This window comes from Dama dama, chromosome X (assembly GCF_033118175.1).
Source record: "Dama dama isolate Ldn47 chromosome X, ASM3311817v1, whole genome shotgun sequence".
NCBI lineage: Eukaryota > Metazoa > Chordata > Mammalia > Artiodactyla > Cervidae > Dama > Dama dama.
The window spans coordinates 128,885,712-128,905,811 of record NC_083714.1 but is presented as its reverse complement, the minus strand read 5'-3'; the positions used below and the strand labels follow the sequence as shown (position 1 = coordinate 128,905,811).

Here is a 20,100-nt window from a genome sequence, read left to right as displayed (position 1 = left end):
ACCTATCCTATGAAGCAATGATATGGATTAAATGAATTAATGTAAATATCTCACTATGTGTATTGTCTTCATTTACCAGTGTCTGATACATGGAAAGCCATATATATATGGAAAGCAATCACATTTTCTTTGTGCCCTCCAAGAGTGGAGTCTGTTTCCCCAGTCCTGTGGAAGTCCTATAATCAAATCCTGCTGGCTTAAAATCAGATTTCCTGGGGAGTCCCAGTCCCTTTGCCAGATCCCTAGGCTGGAAAATCTGATGAGGGGCTCAGAACCTTCACAAAGTAGGAGAGCTTCTTTGGTATTATTGCTATCCAGTTTGTGGGTCACCCACTCAGCAGTTATGGGATTTGATTTTATTGTGTTTGTGCCCCTCCAGTGTCTCTTTGTGGCTTTGCCTTTGTATTTGGACATGGGATATCTTTTTTTTTTTTGGTGTGTTCCAGCATCCTTCTGTCAATGGTTGTTCAGTAGCTAGTTGTAATTTCGGTGTTCTTGCAGGAGGGGATGAGCGCACATCCTGCTACTCTGCCATCTTGAACCAATCTCCTATACATTTTAGTCACTGTTAGGGAATACAACTTTCTAGAGTTATATTTTGATATATTAACTTAATTTGAGGAGAGTTCACTATTTATTTATTACAAATATTCCACATCTGTGATCCTTTCCAGTCAGAAGTTCTTTGAGACGATGGCTTTGGCCTTTGCCAGTTGGAGAATGGATCTTCTGACTCACCCATGCTGTGAATGGCCCAGCAGATAGAATAGTACTCAATGGCCATTGAACCTGACTGTCACTTTGTCAACCTCAGTTACATTCATCTGGATAGGTGCATGGTCCTTGGTGCTGATGATGGGGTTCCTGGAGGAGAATTTCTGTGGCATGTACAGGTCCATGAAATTGTTGTTCTGGATGTTGAGGGAGCTTGAGTGCAAAAAGCAAATTTTTAAAAAATTCTATCCTTAATTTTTTTTCATTTATTTTTATTAGTTGGAGGATAATTACTTTACAGTATTGTAGTGGTTTTTGTCATACACTGACATGAATCAGCCATGGATTTACATGTATTCCCCATCCCGATCCCCCCTTCCACCTCCCTCTCCACCCGATCTCTCTGGGTCTTCCCAGTGCACCAGGCCCGAGCACTTGTCTCATGCATCCAGCCTGGGCTGGTGATCTGTTTCACCCTAGATAAAAAACAGTAAAATAATTTGCTCTAATTGGATAGTTTTGAGGAAGTCATAATTCATTATTTTATGGTTTTTTTCCTGTTCTTTCTTTTCTACTACATTTCCTAGATCTTTTTCACTCAGTTTGCTTCTTTTTCCAGATTTGGTCTCTGATTCCTATATATCTTTCTCTGATATCCCTCCTCCCATGTCCATTAAATATTTAATATTTCATAAGAATTCAGCCAAGACTCACCAAACATCCATTAAGTGAGGTTTTGGCATCTATGGCAATACTGGGGTACCGTAAAAGTATCTCCAAAAGGGTATATACATACTTTATGTACTATAATCTGTTGGCTAGTCTTCAGACTGGCTTCTTCCAACACTGCCCTCTTCTTATTGACTATGAGCTTCCAGAGCCCAGGAGGCAGGGTCAACCAGTAGACAGCTCAACTCTATTGTTCTTTGAGAAATTTATGCAGATACTTATTGATTCAAGTTCATCAAGAAACATCACCAGGATTTCAAAGTTTCGCTGTGTGTGACGACACCAATATGGCATCAGTAATGTCCTGGTGTATTAAAAATGGAGAAGATCTTTCTAGTCCAGTCTCCAGAGTGATACCCAATTAAGAAATCCTTTGCATGTTTTTTCTTCCTCTATGTATAGTTCTCCACACTGCTTTTTTCATTGGTATGACTCATTAAAGATAATCCCTAAATATAGTTCAAGTTGATTGTATACTACTGCGTCATATTAGTGTTCTATAATAATATAATTATTCTCTTATTGCTGGCTTTTAAAGTCACATTTGAGTTTTCCACTCCAAACAATGCTATAAGGATAGTTTTGTGAGTGTATCTTTGTCCAAAAATCATATTATTGCTTTAAGATAAACTCCTAGATGAATGAGTGAAGATGTCACACACACATGAATACTACTCAGCCATGGGAAAGAAGGAAGTCCTGCCATTTGCAACAAGATGGGTGGATCTTGAGTGTATTATGCTAAGTGAAATAAGTCAGAGAAAGACAGATACTGTGTGTGTGATATAACTTATTTGTGGAGTCTAAAAAATCAAACTGATGGAATATTCTACCCTGGTTATGAGGAGCTGAGGGGTGGAAGAAATGGACAGGTGCTGGTCAAAGGGTACAAGCTTCCAGTTGTAAGCTGAATAAGTTTTGGGAAGCTAATGTTCAGCGTGATGATTATAGTTCACAGTACTCTATTATATAATTGAAAGTTGCCAAGGAAGTAGATTTTAAATGTTCTCACTACAGAGAGGAAATGGTAATTGTGTGACCTGCTGGAGGTGTTAACTAACACTAACACCTCCATCATTTTGGTAATCATTTTGCAATAGTGTTTAAAATCAACCCGTTGTACACCTTAAATTATATCTCAAAGTAAAAGAAAAAAAAAAGAGTTTCCTAGAAGTGGAATTACTGGGTTAAGGAGTGTGAACATTTAAAGGGTTTTAATAAGTCTTGCCCAACCATCTTTCAGAAAATTGAGCCAATCTGCAGTCCCTCATCTGCTCTGAGTAATATCCACCCCTCCTTTATTTCATCAACTGTTTGAGAGTTGAAAATGATATCTCACTATTATTTTAAAATTATAGAATTTGTCTTTGATTACTAGTGAAACTGAACATTAAAATTTTTTCTAGTAAAATAAATTCTTGGAATCCTTAATTGTTGTATATCATCCTTCAAAAATGGATTTTTGGAGTAGTTTGACTCACTTATTTTAGAAATATGCAAAATTAACAGACTTTGAATCCATCTTCTCCCCTATTTCCTGATGTTTTTAATGCCTAAATATTGATGTTTCTACTTAAAAATGTAATCATACTTAAATTATTTCAGGATCTGGCTTTAACGAAGTGTATAGGAGGGAGAGGGGCTTCCCATGTGGCTCAGTGGTAAAGAATCCACCTGCCAATGACAACCCACTCTGATATCCTTGCCTGGGAAATCCCATAGACAGAGGAGCCTGGCGGGCTACAGTCCATGGAGTTGCAAGGAGTTGGACAACTTAGTGATTGAGCCCTCAAGTATGTAGGCAGGAGAACCTTCTTTTTCCTGTGGTAAGAATGGGAGAAGGCTCTCCCTAAGCCTCTTTCCCTATCTTATATGTTTTAGTGGTGTGTGAAGGGCCTTAACGAGTTGCTTTCCTGAATGTTCAAGGGATGATTCATTTCTTAGGCTCAGTCACATTTTTCTAACCTCTGTATCCTCAGGCAAAAAACTGTGGTTTAAACATGGCATCCCAATGAGTCAGGAAATGACTTCATTTCTTACCGAACCACTTTTCTCTTTAATGGGAAGCCCTGAAATAGATGTGCCTCACATCCCTGCTGCAAGCCTTTGCTGTCATTTAGAGGAGCTATTGCTCTATCAGTACTCACACTGAAGCCTATTATTCCAGGGAGACAATTTTGTTATAAAAAAGTGATTTGTTATTTTAAGTCTTGGCAAACAAGTATACGAGGGGGGAAAAAGTTCATTTGGAGAGATGGCAATAATTCCCGGCGAGGTGTGCTTCTGCTTTACTTTTGTTTTACAGAAAGGAGCAGGATTTGGCACGAGCTAAAATTCTGTAAAACTAATTTATCAGGCTCAGGCAGCTTCTGCTCATTGCCCTTGAAAATAGACTGCCTTGTATTTTACACACCTGCGTATGATACTCCTTCTGTTGCTTAAGTGGGACGCAGTTGGAAGAAACACCCAGTAAAGCAGGACAAACGCCCTGTGATCATAATCAGAGATTGGTGGTAATTGACACATGACAAAATAATTTGCACTAAGTTTTCCAAAGCCATGCTATGATTCCACCAATGATTGCCTGTGCTGACTTATCATTTATTCTAAGTCTCATTGGAGGCAATTACAGACATTTTAAAATAGGCAGTCAAAATAACAAGTCATTTAGACTGGCAATTATGCATTATATGTAGTTGTCCTTTCTATTAGAGGATGACACTATTGATGCTACAACCTCCCCATGTTAAAAAAGAATGCGGCTGAAAGACTGAAGTGTGACTGTCAGATTCTTCTACTTGGATCACGCTCACTGCCTGTCATTTTGCTGTGAACTCAAGTGGCAGCCTGCAGGCGTCCTGGCTTTTCTTTGCCACCTCTTAGCCTCATGGTCAGGGCCTAATTAGGCATTATGAGCAGGCAAAGAACACATTTACAAAGTCAGCTCATGTTGGAGATGGTGTCGAGGCCTCAGTGAGGGTTATAGGCTTCGGGGTTTTTGAGCTTTGACCCACTGGAGGTGCAGTTGGCTTGGCAGGCATTTCCTTTAGGGTGATAAAACAGGGATGCTTTGCTGCCAAGCCTGGTGTCCTTCAGAACTTCACATCAATCCATATTTCAGAGGAGCCTGTGAAGACATAAGGTTTCCTTGTCAAATTTGTATTTGTGGAATGCGGCAGTCTTAACTGCATTTAATGTGTTTGGTTGATTCGCAGAATGGGCTGTCTCCTTAAAAAATGTCAAGTTGTAAAAAGGCTGTATCTTTCTCTGAGAGGCTGAGTTAATAAGGAACAGCTGGGGCCGAGTGATGTCATGCGCCACCTGCATGAAAGGCCGCCCAGAGACTCACACCAAAAGAAAGTGCTCCAGAGAAGTGGGTTTCAGACCTATTATTATTTTTTTTTTGCAATTTTTTTTTGGTGGAGGATAATCTTCCTATTGAAGTCATGAGCAAAAATCCCCAGTGTATCAGAGATCCGGGCTGATTGAGTGGATGAAGTTAGAGTGGGAGGCCCAGTACTCATTCATCTTTCCCATCTTAAGCAGCAGTCCTTAAAGCCCTCCTTGGAGTTTTGGGGAGCAAGGATGCACAATAAGAGTGTTCTGAGTAGTGGAATGAGTAACCCAGAGAACTGACAGGATGATTCATTTGGTTGTTGGAAGGAGATGGTAGTAGTTCTACTTACATTTATTTTCCCTATATCTTTCAAATTTTTGTTTTTCTATGTATGATAATATAATAAGACACTGATACATTGGCACTCATAATTTATAAATGAGCATCATATCTTAGAGGAGCATGCTTATTTTTCCAATAGAGATACACCATCAAGAATATTTGGAGGCTGCTCATTAAGAATTCATGGAACAAACATATTTATAAACAACAACAACAACAAAATTCACAGAAGATGGTTCATGGGCACAGTTTTGATGAGTTGTGGACCAAGCATAAGAAAACTGGCCAAGTTGTTTTTGGCAGAATGAGCAACAAAACGGTGTCATCAGGAGTGGGATAGAATTTTACATTTGGACTTTGGGGCTGCCATTCAGCCCACTACAAACATATCAGGTCTTAATCCCTGGAACTTATAAATATTACCTTATTTGGAAAAAGAGTCTTTGCAGATGTGATTATCTCCCATTTTAGGATGGGAGATAATTCTGGATTATCTAGGTGGTCCCTACTTACTTCACAAGTGTCCTTAGATGAGAGAGATAGAGGGAGATTTGACACATACAGAGTCAGAGACTGGAGTTATGAAGCCATAAGCCAAGGAATGCTGACAACCACCAGAACTTGAAAGATGCAAGGGACTGACTCTCTCCTAGAGTCCCTGGGGGACAGGGTAGGGGACAGTGTGGTCCTGCTGATACCATGATTTTAGCATCATGGTGCTAATTTCAGACTTCTGGCCTCCTGAAATATGAGTGAGCAGATTTCTGTTATTTTAAGTGACCAAGTTTGTGTCATTTATTAGAGCAGCCCTGGGAAATGAATGGGCTTTTCAGGTGGCTCAGTGGTAAAGAATCCGCCAGCAATGCAGGAGATGTGTGTTCGATCCCTGGGTCAGGAGGATCCCCTGGAGAAGGGAATGGCAACCCACTCCAGTATTCTTGCCTGGAGAATCATGGATAGAGTAGCCTGGAGGGCTACAGTCCATGGAGTCACAAAGAGTCGGACACAACTGAAGCAACTTAGCATACATGCATGCAGGAACTTTTGTAGTTTTATTTAAAATGCATTTTAAAGAAGTTATGTGCAATCTCTCCTTTTCTACTTTTCATATTCATGCTTTTTACATAAAGCTAACAGCCAAAGAATTGATGCTTTTGAACTGTGGTGTTGGAGAAGACTCTTGAGAGTCCCTTGGACTGCAAGGAAATCCAACCAGTCCATCCTAAAGGAGATCAGTCCTGGGTGTTCATTGGAAGGACTGATGCTGAAGCTGAAACTCCAATACTTTGGCCACCTCATGTGAAGAGTTGACTCATTGGAAAAGACCCTGATGCTGGGAGGGATTGGGTGCAGGAGGAGAAGGGGACGACAGAGGATGAGATGGCTGGATGGCATCACCAACTCGATGGACATGGGTTTGGGTGGACTCCAGGAGTTTGTGATGGACAGGGAGGCCTGGCGTGCTGTGATTTATGGGGTCGCAAAGAGTCGGACACGACTGAGTGACTGAACTGAACTGAACAGCCATGTTAATCACAACCTTCACAAAGAAAACATTTGCAACATCCTAGAAACCCCTCAAACATCCATTCCCGCTAGTACCTCCCTCCATCAGATGTAACTGTCACACTGCTTTTTCAGGGGAGTGACTTTCTTGATTTCCTTTGTGGTTTTGATCATCTGTGTAATGCTACTCCTGAACAATATAGTTTTACCCAGTTTGGAACTTTATTTTGATGAAATCATACTGTATGAATTTTTCTGTGTCTTACTACTCAACGTTGTGTTTGTTAGATTCATTCATGTTCTTGTATGTAGCTCTGATTTGTGGCTTTTCACTGCTGTGTAACATTCCATTGTATGACTATACCACAATTTATTTATCCATTTTGCTCTTGATGGACAGTTATTTCCAGTTTGGAGAAATTATGAATAATGTTCATTCTTCTGTATATATCTTGATGTAAAGGAGCACACATTTTTCCATGTCACTAGATAACGTCAAACTATTTTCCAATGCAGTCGAACCAGGTTATACTGATACCAGCAGTGTGCAAGAGTTTTTGTTACTGAACATCCTTGAAACACTTGGTATTATAGGGCTTAATGTTTTTTGCTGAACTCATGTGATATGCTATGATGGCTGTAATTTGCATTTTCTTGAATTACTAATGACTTTAATCATATTTTCATCTATACATATTAAAGAATGTATGTATGTGTACATGTAAAAATGTATACACATACAAATGCATTCTTTGGCCATTTTAGTTCTTCTTTTTAAAAGTTTAAGCCCATTTTACTATTGGTTTGTTTTTCTTTTCCTCATTGATTTGTGAGAGTTCCTTTTATGTGTGTTGCAAAAATATTTTCTCCCATTTTGTAGCTTGCCTTTTTACTGTTTTAATTATATCTTTGATGAACAAGTTCTTAATTACAGAAATTTTAAAAATAAAGAAAGAAAAAATAGCTCATAATTCTATCACCCAAAGATGGCCATTGTTAGCATGTCTTTTTTCTCCCCAGCTTTATTGAGGTTTAATTGACAAATAAAATTGTATATACTTAAAGGGTACAATGTGATGATTTGATATGTGTGTATGTTGTGAAATGATTACTACAATCAAGTTAATTAACCCTGCCGTCACCTCACATAGTTACCTTTTTTTTTTTTTTTTTTTTTTTTGGTGAGAATGCCTAAGATCTATTCTCTTAACAAATTTCAGGTGTCGCATACAGTATTATTAACTGTAGTCACCATGCTGTATACTAGATTTCCAGAACTTATTCATCTTGTAACTGAAAGTCTGTACACAGCCCAGTCCCTGGCAACCACCGTTCTACTCTGTTTCGATGAGTTTGACTCTTTTTAGATTTGACATGGGAGTGAGATCCTGCAGTATTTGTCTTTTTATGTCTGGCTTATTTCACTTAGCATAATGCCCTCTGGGTTCATCCATGATGTTTCAAATGGCAGGATTTCCATCTTTTTAGGGTTCTTCCCTGGTGGATCAGACCATAAAGAGTCTGCCTGCAATGTGGGAGACCTGGGTTCGATCCCTGGGTGAGGACGATCCCCTGGAGAAGGAAATTGCAACCTACTTCAGTATTCTTGCTGGAGAATTGTATGGATGGAGGAGCCTGGCAGGCTACTGTCCATGAGGTCGCAGAGAGTCAGACATGACGGAGCAACTCACATTTTCATATATAATATTGCGTTTTCTTTATCCACTCATCTGTTGATGGACACTTAGGTTATTTTCATATCTTGGCTACTGTAAATAAGGTTAGCATATCTTTTGGTCATTTTAATGGCATATATATATATATGCAGCATGACATTTCCTTTGTGAAAGAGAGATCACAGTTATACATATCTATACAAATATTTAGTGACACAGAGATGAACACACATTCTCTGCTTCCAGGGAGCTTGTAACTTATTGGGTCAAAAATATGCACGTTTATGAATATGTGCATTAAAGTGTTATAAAGCTAGAAGGGTACACAAGGTATGATAGAAGCCAAGGAATGAGTGGTTACTTTTCCCTGAGTGGACTAGAAGAGGCATGAGAAAGCAGATGCCATGAGCTTTCTGGCAACAAAAAGGGAAGAAAGGCAACAGAGGCATGCTATGATTTGTGCTGGTTGGAAAATTGCAAATTGTTAAATGTGGCTAGAATGTGGGAGAAGGAAATGGCAACCCACTCCAGCACTCTTGCCTGGAAAATTCCATGGATGGGGGAGCCTGGTAGGCTACAGTCCATGGGGTCGCAAAGCGTCAGACACAACTGAGCGACTTCACTTTGTTTCTTTCTATAGTTCGTTTTGGAGAAGGAAATGGCAACCCACTCTAGTGTTCTGGTCTGGAGAATTCCATGGACAGAAGGGCCTGGTGGGCTACAGTCAATGGGGTTGCAAAGAGTCAGCGCGACTAAGCAGCTAACACACACACGCACAGCTAGAATGTGAGTTGCGGGGAGGGAAGGAAGGTGAGACAGGAGAGAAAAGAGATCCTGGCAGTTGCATGTTGGCCTCTCCCTAAACTGCTGTTTCTTTTGCTTTCCGCCAGTCACTTCTGTCTTGATAGTGTAGCCTTGTAAAAATACCACCAGGCCAGGCAGATGGAAATCTTTGGAAAGTACAAATGAAACCCAACAATTTGACAGCTTTTTCTTTTCATTATAAGCTAATGAGTTGTTTCGTTCCCTTAATACTTTGCTGAAAAATCTTCCCCCAGTTAGCTTAAGGCTTTTACCAAGAAGTTACAGGACTTAGTGAGTGATGTGGATCCTAATAAGCCATTGGACAAAGATGTGGAGGAGGTCAGGTGGGGTCATATTCCTGAGGGCTAGGTTAAAAGCAGGATGTAAAGGCATATACATCTGAATTTGAATCTTGGCTGTGTCACTTCCCAGCTTTGTGATTGTGGACAAGTCACTTAACCTCTCTGATTCTCAACTTCCTTTTATCTTGATAGGGAATGATATCTTCCTATATGTAGGGTTATTGTGACAATTCCATACAGTAATTTAGACAAAAACCTAGGAGAATGTCTGTTCTCAGTGCTTTATACCTCATAGCTGCTCTGCCTTTTACCCTCATTCCCCGTCTTTTGCACCCCCACCTCAAAACCATAGAAGTTAATCTCTTCTGGGACTTACTAGTTCAGTTCAGTCGCTCAGTCGTGTCTGACTCTTTGCGACTCCATGGACTGTAGCACGGCGGGCCTCCCTGTCCATCACCAACTCCCAACCTTGCTCAAAGTCATGTGATGGTGTTGCCATCCAACTGTCTCATCCTCTGTTGTCCCCTTCTCCTCCTGCCTTCAATCTTTCCCAGCATCAGGGTCTTTTCCAAAGAGTCAGTTCTACACATCAGGTGGCCAAAGTGAGTTTCAGCATCAGTCCTTCCAAGGAACTAAATTGAAATGGGGCAAGGTTGGTTTCTTTTTTTCCTCCTTTATAATTGTCTTTAAACTAAATTTTTGTTTGTATCAATGTTATACATGCACATAGTTTGAAAAACAAAAAAAAAACCTAAAAAGTTTATAATAAATAGAAAGCAATTGCCTACCTTGACACTTTCCCTTCTCATAGGTCTGCCACTCACAGATCTATATTCTCACCAACATTTAAATTTCTTTTTTTTCTCTCTCTCTTTTTCTTCTTCCTCTTCTTCCTCTTTGTTAATCACCCCCCCCCCTTCTTTTTTTTATTATAGCTGTCCTAAAGGAGATCAGTCCTGGGTATTCATTGGAAGGACTGATGTTGAAGCTGAAACTCCAATACCTTGGCCACCTGATGCAAAGAGCTGACTCATTTGAAAAGACCTTGATGCTAGCAAAGATTGAGGTCGGGAGGAGAAGGGGATGAGAAGAGGATGAGATGGTTGGATGGCATCACCGACTCAATGGACATGAGTTTGGGTAAACTCTGGGAGTTGGTGATGGACAGGGAGGCCTGGCGTGCTGCAGTTCATGGGGTCGCAAAGAGTCAGACACAACTGAGCGACTGAACTGAACTGAATGGACGTAAAGTAGTTCCCTGTTTTGATTTTGATTTGATTTTCCTTACTAATGATGTTGAGGATCTTTTCATGTACTTATCAGCCATTTACATATATTCTTTGGAGAAATGTCTATTCAGAATCTATGCCCATTAAAAAATTTTACTATCTTGTTATTGTGTTGTAAAGAGTTCTTCCTATAGACAGGGTGAAGCCTCTTATTAAATATATGATTTGCAAATATTTTCTCCCATTTTATGTGCTATCTTTTCACTTTCTTGATGACATCCTCTTAAACATAATTTGAAGTAGCCCAATTCATTATTGGTAGTGCTTTTTGTCATCATAAGTTATTTCCCACACTGAGATCATGAGGATATTTTTCTGTATTATTTTCTAAAATGTTTAACTTTTACACTTAAGTTTTTGAGTCACCTGGAATTGATTTTTGCATATGTGAGCTCAAGGTTAAAATTCATTTTTTTTTTTTGCTATATAGATATTCACATGCCTCAGTACCCTTGAGATTTTGTTTTGCATTTCTTTGATAATTAGTGATGATGAACATGCTGCATGCCTCTATGCAGTGTTCTCCCTTGTATATCAAGAACCCATATATGTGTGTGGGTCTATTTTTCTATACTCTGTTGCTTTGGTCTCTTTGTCTTGATTACTATAACTTTATAGTTTGATACCTAGGAGGTGAGGTCCCTCCACCCCATACTTGTTGAGGTGTGTCTAGGCCTCTCTTTGCATTTCCATATACATTATATACATTATAGAGCATTGGCATATACATATACATTATAGAGTCAGCCCGTGAAATTCAATGAAAAATATCTGTTGGGAATTTGATTGGGATTGCATTGAATATGTAGATCAAATTCAATTTAAAACACTATTCCACACCATAAATGTGGTATCTCTCAATTTATAAAGTTCTTTAAAGTCTTTCCATAATGTTTATATTTTTCCCCATAGCAGTCTTACACATTTTTTGATAGATTTATTCTAAGGTGTTTAATATTTTTTCATGTTGTCATAAGTGGTATCATTTCAGAATTTGAATGAAATGCTTGTTGTGGCATACAGAAACTCAGTTTACTTTCTATATCATGTATTTTTGGCATGTTAATTTTTATATACAACAACTTTGCTAAATTATTTTATTATCCTAATAGTATGAATACTTTTGCATTTGCTTTTGACATAACCATGTCATTTGCAAATAATAACAGTTCCCCCCATCTTTATTCCTTTTATTTATTTTTCTTGCCTTAATATGCCAACTAGTGTGGTCAGCAAAATGCTCAGCAAAATGTAATCTGGTAATATAGAAAATTACATTAGTTACTTTTCTAATATTAAACTTTTCCTGCATTCCAGGAATAAACTCAGTTTGGTCATGTTGTATTGTTTCTTTCATACTCTGCTGGATTCACTTTGATATATTTTCTTTGGGATGTTTGCATGAGTTCCTGAATTTGAAATTGTCCTGAGGCTTTTTCCTCCTATTTTTTTAACAGGATTATCCTAGGCTGATAAAATTAGGTGGAGTAGTGCTCCTTTATTCCCTTTTCTCTGGAAGAATTTGTGTGAAATTGGAATATTTCTTCTTTGAATATTTTATAGAACTCACCAATGAGGAGAACTGGGCCTTGGGTTTCTTTGTAAGAAGATTTTGACTGCAGACTCAGGTTCTTTAATTATTATAGGACTTTTCAGATTTTATTAAGTCAGTTTTGAGACTCATTTTTTCCTAGGAAGTTACCTATTTATTTCAAACGTTCTTAATACCTTTTTGTTGTCTTTTTAAAAATTTCTGCTGTCATGATCATTTTCTCATATGTGACTTTGGATATTTGTGTCTTATCTCTTTTTACTTTGTAAGCCTCCTTAGGGTTTATCAATTTTATTAGCCTTTTGAAAAATCAACTTTTGGATTTAGTGTTTCTGTCTATTACATATTTGTTTTCTATTTCCTTCATTACTCCTCTTTTTTATTTCCTCCATACTTCTTTATTTGGTTATATTTTGCTGTTTTTTTCCCCTAACTTCTTGATATGTGTGGTTGGTTCATTCATTTTCAGTCCTGCCTCTTTTCTAATATAAATATTTAAGATTTATAAGTCTTTTTTTCCTAAGTGTCATTTGACTTTGTTGGTAGTGTTTTATGTAATCAATGTTCAATTATATTAGTCCTCATATTTATCACTTAGTTTTGATCTTCATTCTTTAATTATATACCTTCCATTTAGAATTATTTTATTTTTGCTTGAAATATTTCTTTTCGTTTCCTGATTGGGTAGTTATTTTCTTTCTTCACTTTGAAAATATCATTCCACTGTGTTCTGACTTTAGTTGTTGAAGATAACTCTTGATCTAACTGCTGTCCTTTAAAGCATACTGCCATCCTTTCTTCTTGTTGCTTAACTTGTTTTCTCTTTGCCTTTGATTTTCTACCATTTCATCCTAATAGGTCTAGGAATAGACTTCTTTTTATTTATCCTATTTAAGATTTCCTGGGCACTTGATTCTGTCATCCATTTTGGAAAATGATCAGTTAATATTTCTTCACATATTGCCTCTGCTCCATTCTCTCTCCTCTCTCTCTTGGATCTTAGATATTTTAGACCTTCTCACTGGGTATTCCATACCTGTTACTCACTTTATTTTCCATTATTTTCTCTTTGTGCTTCATTCTTTCTTTTTTAAAATTAGTTTTTATTGGGGCATAGTTGCTTTACAGTGTTGTGTCAGTTTCTATTGTACAGCAAAGTGGATCAGCTCTATGGATACATCAGTTCAGTTCAGTTCAGTCACTCAGTCGTGTCCGACTCTTTGTGACCCCATGAATTGCAACACGCCAGGCCTCCCTGTCCATCACCAACTCCCGGAGTTTACTCAAACTCATGCCCATCGAGTCGGTGATGCCATCCAGTCATCTCATCCTCTGTCTTCCCCTTCTCCTCCTGCTCCCAATCCCTCCCAGCATCAGGGTCTTTTCCAATGAGTCAACTCTTTGCATGAGGTGGCCAAAGTACTAGAGTTTCAGCTTTAGCAGTAGTCCTTCCAATAAACACCCAGGACCGATCTCCTTTAGGATGGACTGGTTGGATCTCCTTGCAGTCCAAGAGACTCTCAAGAGTCTTCTCCAACACCTCAGGTCAAAAGCATCAATTTTTCGGCACTCACCTTTCTTCACAGTCCAACTCTCACATCCATACATGACCACTGGAAAAACCTTAGCCTTGACCAGATGGACCTTTGTTGGCAAAGTAATATCTCTGCTTTTTAATATGCTGTCTAGGTTGGTCATAACTTTCCTTCCAAGGAGTAAGCATCTTTTAATTTCATGGCTGCAGTCACCATCTGCAGTGATTTTGGAGCCCAAAAAAATAAAGTCTGACACTGTTTCCACTGTTTCCCCATCTATTTCCCATGAGGTGATGGGACCATATGCCATGATCTTAGTTTTCTGAATGTTAAGCTTTAAGCCAACTTTTTCACTCTCCTCTTTCACTTTCATGAAGAGGCTTTTTAGTTCCTCTTCACTCTCTGCCATAAGGGTGGTGTCATCTGCATATCTGAGGTTATTGATATTTCTCCCGGCAATCTTGATTCTAGCTTGTGCTTCTTCCAGCCCAGCGTTTCTCATGATGTACTCTGCATGTAAGTTAAATAAGCAGGGTGACAGTATACAGCCTTGACGTACTCCTTTTCCTATTTGGAATCAGTCTGTTGTTCCATGTCCAATTCTAACTGTTGCTTCCTGACCTGCATACAGCTTTCTCAAGAGGCAGGTCAGATGGTCTGGTATTCCCATCTCTTTCAGAATTTTCCACAGTTTATTGTGATCCACACAGTCAAAGGCTTTGGTGTAGTCAATAAAGCAGAAATAGATGTTTTTCTGGAACTCTCTTGCTTTTTCGATGATCCAGCAGATATTGGCAATTTGATCTCTGGTTCCTCTGCCTTTTCTAAAACCAGCTTGAACATCTGGAAATTCTCAGTTCACGTATTGCTGAAGCCTGGCTTGGAGAATTTTGAGTATTACTTTACTAGCGTGTGAGATAAGTGCAATTGTGTGGTAGTTTGAGCATTCTTTGGCATTGCCTTTTTCTGGGATTGGAATGAAAACTGACCTTTCCCAGTCCTGTGGCCACTGTTGAGTTTTCCAAATTTGCTGGCATATTGAGTGCAGCACTTTCACAGCATCATCTTTTAGGATTTGAAATAGCTCAACTGGAAATCCATTACCTCCACTAGCTTTGTTCGTAGTGATGCTTTCTAAGGCCCACTTGACTTCACATTTCAGGATGTCTGGCATAGATCCCCTCTTTTTTGGATTTCCTTCCCATTTGGGTCACCACAAAGCACTGAGTAGAATTCCCTGTGATATTCAGTATGTTCCCATTAATTGTGTATTTTACGTGTGTGAAAGTCGCTCAGTCATGTCTAACTCTTTCTGACCCCATGGACTGTAGCCCATCAGGCTCCTCTGTCCATGGGATTCTCCAGGCAAGAATACTGGAGTGGGTTGTAATTGTCGTTCATTCTCTCTTTCACTCTCTTTTTTGGCATATCTTTCAGTTCACATTTTTTCTTCTGTCTAATCTGCTACCCAGTACATCCACTGAATTTTTAATTTCAGAATCATATTTTTTGTTTTTAAAAGTTCTTTTTTAACCTACTCTATCACTTTTAAACATCCTGTTCCTTGCAGATATTTTATTTTTTCATTTATTTTTATTAGTTGGAGGTTAATTACTTTAAAATATTGTAGTGGTTTTTGCCATACATTGACATGAATCAGCCATGGGGAACACATGTAAATCCTTGCAGATATTTTCAAGTTCATTCTTTATTTCTTTGAATGTTGCTGTTTTAATATCTGTTTCTGATAATTACAGCATCTGAAGTCTGTGCATATCTGTTTCTGCTATCTCTTTTTATGCTTTTTAAGTTAGTGCTGATTGCCTCCTATGTCCCATGTCATCGCTGATTGCTAATGGGTCTCTGACCTCACAAAATTATGTGTGAGATTCTTTGAAGCCTAGGATGGTGTGCCATCCTCCAGGGGTACCTTGACTTTAATTCTGCCAGGTGCTCAGACACTATCAATCAGGGCTGATATAAAACCAAGTTCTTTGCTCAAATGGTGCAAATCCATTTGAGCACTTGTCTGTGGCAAAATGTCTCATGGATTATTTTCCTACTTATTCTTTTCTCTGCCATGGAAGACTTCTGTTTACTCTACTGGTCTTGGGAACCAGGGATTGATATTGGATCAGAGTGTGTAACTCTTTCTTTTACAACCTAGTATGTGGAGCCTCTCCTGTAAGATTTCTCATGTTTGGATGCCCCTGGCCTTGTTTTCTGTCCACTCTGAAATAAATGTGTAGTTTTACATGGGGAAATGCACTCTGGGCAACAATGGCTTTCACCCAGAATTTAGTCTTTGAGCAATTTGATGATGATTTAAGAAGATTAAAAATAAATTTATCCAGCTCCTGCCCCACCTGTTTTCAAAAAGTAGTTTTATCTGAATAAACTTGCAAACCATGGCTAGAAATAAGAAGTCCTACTTTATATTTACAGTCTCTTTGAGTCCAGAGTATTGGTGAATTTACTAAGAAAATATATATTCAATTTCTAAGATGTTGTTATACACAATTCTTCAAGCCCTAGTGGATTTGGTTAAGTTCGTTGTAGTTCCCCTTGTCCTCCTTGTGTTCAAAGAAACTCTTGCCCACCTGGCATGTTAACTGCCACTGAGAGGTATGAACAACCCCTCTGCCTGCTTCTAGGATTTTACTATTTTTACCTTAATGCAAATTAATTTATTCTATTGCATGGTGGTACTTCAGGAAGCAGCGATCCTGCTCTCAAGAGATGGTGTATAAGCCAGGTGAATGTCTGAAGGATTGGAGATGAGAAAGCAGTGGCCCTGGTATTAGGCTCTTCTAGCAGTTTTAGCAATAATGACATTTGATGAAAGGGTAGATGTGGAGAATAAGGTTTGGGGAGATTAGATGATTGATTTGGGGAGGGGGTGAATGTGAACCAATGTTCAATTATGTGCCATGCCAGTGCTAGAGGCTTTAGATAGAGTATTTCTTCTAATGAAGTGCTAGAGGGAAAGCATACTGAGGCCATCAATCTTAAACTACGTAATAATTATGTCTTGTAGGTGTTAGCTCAGCTGCTTACATGCTTGGTCCTAAACCATTTCCAACAACTAAAGGGCAAGGGGAAGTCAAATGTAAAATGACCACTTTTGACTCTTGGTGATAATAATCATGTCTCTATTCATAAGTGGAGTGAACAAGAACTCAAGGAATGACCTGTATTAAAGACACATACTCGAACTGCTAATAAATAGCAGAATGTGTTATTTGAAGTTCCTGTTTGGGGGCCAATGCATAACCTCTGTGAGGACTTGGCAAAATTATTAAAGTGCCAGAAATGAGCAGTGGGAAGACTAGGATCATCCTCACATTGGATAATCATCTTCCAAGCTGTTGTTGGTTTGTAGCGTTCATTTCTAAGATGGTAACAGTGTGAGCTGTAGTCTACAGAGTTTTTACTCCCTGAAACCTCTGTGATGGGAAATACTAGATCTACGTATATAGCTTTGTGAAATCCTTGGTTCTGGTGGCAGACAGGGTTTGCGCCTTACAGTCTGAGTGGGAGAAATGGCAAATGCAGAATTAAATGTTAGTTCAGCTTGTGTCTCAGCAATTGTTGTAGCTTTTAAAGGCCACAGTCTTCAGCTGTTACAGCACTGATTGGAGGTAAAGAGCTGGCTCTCAGGAACATACTCACTGAAACGAATAGGGCTGTGTGGCTTTGCCTCTTTAAAAATTCTGTTGCTAAACCCTAGACTACCCTGCCTCCTTGCTATTTTTGTCCATTGGCAGTTTCCCCTTGAAATGTTATCATCTAATTCTCCCCCAGGCTTTACTCAACCATGTGCTGAACTGCTAAATGCTGCTTCAGCTAATGCCACCATTCAACACAGAGCAATCTACACAGTCTCTAGAAACTGGAGGAAAACAACAACTCTCCTTTGACCTTTGAGGCAAATAGCTCTCACAGTGATTTTGCTTATACCAGTTTTAAGTAAAGCCAGAAATTACACAGTAAACTTTTAGAAACTTATTTTTTAAAAAAAAAATATTTATTTATTTATTTTTGGCTCTGCTGGGTCTTCGTTGCTGCGCGGGCTTTTCTCTAGTTGCGGCGAGTGGGGACTACTCTCTAGTTGCGGTGTGAGGGCTTCTCATTGCAGTGGCTTCTCTTGTTGCAGCAGCACAGGCTCTAGGGCAAGTGGGCTCAGTAGTTGTGATGCACAGGCTTAGTTGCCCCGCAGCACGTGGAATCTTCCCAGATCAGGGATTGAACCTGTGTCCCCTGTACTGGCAGGAGGTATTCTTAAACACTGCACCACCAGGGAAGTCCCTAAGGAACTTATTGATGGCATATGTTTTGTCTTGGCAGAACTGGCTGCTCTTCAACTGGCTATAAGGCTATGACTCCTTAAATTTGTTCCTGAATCTTTCACCTTACCAGGCATAATGCTAGGATCTTCATATACATCCAGTTTAATGGTACCACACCCTATGAAGGAAGCACTATTGTTTACATTTCATGGGAGGAGCCAGGAAATTGGAGAGATTTTTTTAATGGTAGCAGTGAGCTTCTAACCAAGGTTAGTCTGACTTCAAGGCTTATGCATTTCCACCTACCTTACAGTTCTTGCTGTTCATCTGAAAGAATTTGTTTCCAAGGACTATTGCAATCTGAGAGCAGTATTGAAATAATTGACTCTCTCGGGAGTTTCCTTATGGTGGATTTACTTTTGCAGTTTATACTTGGGAAATTGGAAAATAAGCATATATTCTTGCTTTAGGGTTTCCTTATTTCCTCTGAGAAGGATAAAAATTAAGCCAAGCTTGTGTATATCATTGGTCATCCAAGGGCAGAAGTGAAGACATGACAGAAAATAGCTATAGAATTATTAAAGAGGAGTATTATTAGATTGTTGATTGGAGATTCATTTCATTTTTTGAACAAATAATTATTAAATACCTGTTATATATCAGGCATTGTTCTAGCACTGGGAATACCAGGGTGAGCAAAGCATAAGAAACTCTGCCTGTATGGTGCTTATACTGTAACAGGAGGAGTAGGGAAGTAGACCATACACAAAATAAAGAAGTAGAGATGTGTGACATATTAGACAGTGATAAATAAGGATGCACCAGCTTTTAGCTTGTGCTCCACTGCTTATCCCAAAATGGCTTTGTCTTTGAGCTTTAGAAGTGCAAATAATGAAATACTTACTTCAGTGTAATTTCTGACACTTCAAGCGTGCTGATCATGTGATCATATAGATTGCCATTAAATAAATGAATACAACATCAGTAAGATAAAAAGGTACATCATTTGGATTTATTAGTAATATCTAGTATTCTATTTAATTTAGAATATAGACTCTCCTTATATTGGATTACATTAGTTTCTTGGGGCTGTCATAAAACAGTGCAACGCATTGGGCAGCATAAACAGAAATGTATTGTCTCAGAGAAGTCAGAAATCAGGGTGTCTGCAGGGATGATTCCTTCTGGGAGCTATGAGAGAGAATCTGTTCTGTGCCCCACCTTACACTGCTGACATCAGGCGGCGCCTGGTTTGTAGCTGGTAGTTGTCCTGTGCTTTCATGTTGTGCCCTCTGTAAGTGCCTGTCTCTGTGTCCAGGTTCCCCTTTTTATAATGAAACCAGTTATATTGTGTTATAGCTCACTCTAATGACCTTATCTTAACTTGATCATCTGTCAAGACCCTTTTTCTAAACAAGCTCACATTTAGGACCATAACATCTTTCTTGGGGCACAATACAACCCATAGCAGATATATTGAAATGTTTAAATATCATCAGTTGAAATATAAATGTGTATTTGGTATTGTAAGACTAAAATGCTATAATAATTACTGATGAATGTAAAAACTTTAATTTTTGTACAGACCAATTATTAAGAACTCTCTAACAGTTAAATAGGGATAGTGATAGATAATATGAATAGTAAGAGTATGCCAGCCAGATTTAGAGAGATCATTAAATACATTTTGGAACAAAAGAATTTATAATCATGTAAATAAAAGTACAAGGCAAAATAATAGAGGCTAAATTATACCATCATTCTTCCCTGGTGGCTCAGTGGTAAAGAACTGGCCTGCCAATGCAACAGACATGGATTCAATCCCTGGGTGGGGAAGATCCCCTGGAGATAGAAGTGGCAACCCATTTCAGTATTCTTGCCTGGAAAATCCCATGGACAGAGGAACCTAGTGAACTACTATCCAAGGGGTCTCAAAGAGTGGGACACGACTTAGCGACTAGACAACAACAACAAACTATACCATCATAATTTGTATTGAGGTGCTTAACACTCATAGCACTAAAC

The 20,100-nt window shown here is 38.8% G+C and overlaps 1 pseudogene; it reads right to left on the bottom strand.

Moving 5' to 3' along the window:
- Positions 1–674: 674 nt before the first annotated feature.
- Positions 675–1,439, bottom strand: LOC133052887 (small ribosomal subunit protein eS21-like; annotated as a pseudogene).
- Between the last annotated feature and the right edge of the window lie 18,661 nt (positions 1,440–20,100).